The 2,195-nt window shown below is 61.6% G+C and overlaps 1 pseudogene; it reads left to right on the top strand.

The window, feature by feature from the left end:
- Positions 1-277: 277 nt before the first annotated feature.
- On the top strand, positions 278-1,599 carry LOC116544488 (annotated as a pseudogene).
- Positions 1,600-2,195: the final 596 nt, after the last annotated feature.

Genomic DNA, 2,195 nt, shown 5'->3' with positions numbered 1-2,195 from the left:
TGGGCTCCTGCGCCCAGGCCACCTCTGCTGTCTTCCATTTTCCCCACCCGGGTCGTGCACCCTGGCAGCAAACACATACAGCACGGGGCGAGTGGGGTGGGGTCGGGGCCCCTGTGTGCTTATTTGCACATGGCAACACTTCACCTATGATGGCCCCAGAGGCCCAGCTTGGCTGAGGCACCGTGTCCTGTCAGTCCCCTCCACGGGCCTCAGCACATGGAGCCCACGTCGGCAGGTCCCGGCGACCGCTGCCCACAGCATCACACACGTGCGGCGAATGGGCCTGGGAGTGCGCGGGGCGCGGAGTATCTGTGTCTGCTGCGTGGCCATGAGCAGCCAGGTCAGGAGAAGTACGTGGTGAGTTGTCCTTGGAGGGGGGAGGGCCCTGGGTGGGAGCTGCCTGGAGGTGCAGAAGGGCTGCACAGCCTTGAGGGACCTCTGTGAGAACTCAGCCTTTTTTTGGTTTTGTTTTTTTTGAGACAGAGTCTCACGCTATTGCAGGCTGGAGTGCAGTGGTGTGATCTCAGGTCACTGCAACCTCCGCCTCCTGGGTTCAAGTGATTCTCCTGCCTCAGCCTCCTGAGTAGCTGGGACTACAGGCACCCGCCACCATGCCAGGCTAATTTTTTGCATTTTTAGTAGAGACGGGGTTTCACCATGTTGGCCAGGATGGTCTCAATCTCCTGACCTCGTGATCTGCCCACCTCGGCCTCCAAAGTGCTGGGATTACAGGCGTGAGCCGCTGCGCCTGGTTGACAGAGGGAGGGGCTGCTGCAGGGTCAGGAGCAGAGGGCGGTGTTTCCGCCTCAGTGTGACGGGAAGGTGGTGGGTGCTGGAGCTGCGGTCTCAGCTGTTATCTGGCTGAGAGGTGAGGACGCCTGGGGCCAGGCTGGGCTGCAGAGGTGGCCAGAATCGGGCAGATTCTGCACCTCTCCTGGCGACGGGGCCCACCGTGCTTGCTGACACATGGGGAGCCAGGGGTCAACTTTGCCACCAGGCACAGTGGGGACGGGGTAACTGTTCACTGCACAGGGATGGAGGGTCAGGCAGGTTGGGACAGGCAGGCGTGGGGCTCCGGATGCTGAGTCGGGGGCTTTGACCCGAGGGTAAAGGCTGCGTTGTCGCCCACCGCCCTCCGAGAGCAGCGGCCCTTCCCTCTCCACCTCCAACCCACTGGCCTGCACAGCCCACGAGGCCGGCTGCTTCCTGTTCTTGGGGTGAGCACCAGATGCCTGTGGGGCGGGGGCACCGCTATAGCAGGGGCTGCTGTGAGGCCCTTGGTTTTCCTGCTGGGGAGCTCTAGGGGTAAGAGGTGAACCTGGGGCTGCTGGTAGAAATCCTGGGAGGGCCCGCCTGGGAATCAAGTCAGCCAGGACGGCGGGATGGCGGGGAGGTGGGGGGAGCGCGAGGGCAGGTGCAGATGCGGGCACGGCCGGTGCCGGTCCTCCCCGGGTCCCACCCTGTGCCGCCGCTTACTTGCCAGAATGATTCGTGATCCCCATGTAAGAACCCATGTCTTTCTGGTCATTCGCAGGCGTGCGCGTCCCAGCTGGGGTGGATGAGGCCACGTTTGCCTTCCTGCTTCTGCTCTTGGAGTAAACGTGTCCCTTTTGTGGTCTGTTCAGGGTCGTGTTGTTCACATTTTTGTGCTGTGTTGGTGACGGTGCAGCTGACGTGGCCTCAGGGCAGAGCTGAGGTTCTGTCCAGTGACCTGAGTTCAGGAGGCTGTGGCGGGTGACGGAAAAGCTTCATGCAGTCCTGTGTGGGGGATGGAGAAGCTTCATTCAGGCCTGTGTGGGGTGCTGTTGGCCGTGAGTTCCATGTGCATGAATCGGCTCTAGACACTAAATACAGTGTCTTTAAGCAGAAGCAGATGTGAGACAGGGTGACGCATGGATGGGCTGGTGAAAATGGGACCAGAGGCTCCACGGAACCTGGCCCCGTTTCCCGGAGGAGCAGAGGCTCAGCACTGGCCGGAGTGGTGGGGCGTTGTAGGGTGTGGCCACTGAGAATGGGGAGGATCAGCGCCCCAACACAGGAGGATGAGCGGACTTCACTCCTCCCGGTCCAGCCACGCCCGAGGCCCTCAGCTTACCTCCCAAGTCCTGGTTATAGAAGCCAACCTCCTCCCTCCTCTGTTTACGCTGGATCCCTGCTGCTGCTGACAGAATCTACCCTCCTAACACAAAACCCCG

This window comes from Sapajus apella, unplaced genomic scaffold, assembly GCF_009761245.1.
Source record: "Sapajus apella isolate SASKATOON/1434 unplaced genomic scaffold, GSC_monkey_1.0 scaffold218, whole genome shotgun sequence".
Classification (NCBI taxonomy): domain Eukaryota; kingdom Metazoa; phylum Chordata; class Mammalia; order Primates; family Cebidae; genus Sapajus; species Sapajus apella.
The sequence above is the reverse complement of the archived record's forward strand: the minus strand, read 5'-3'. Positions and strand labels throughout refer to the sequence as shown.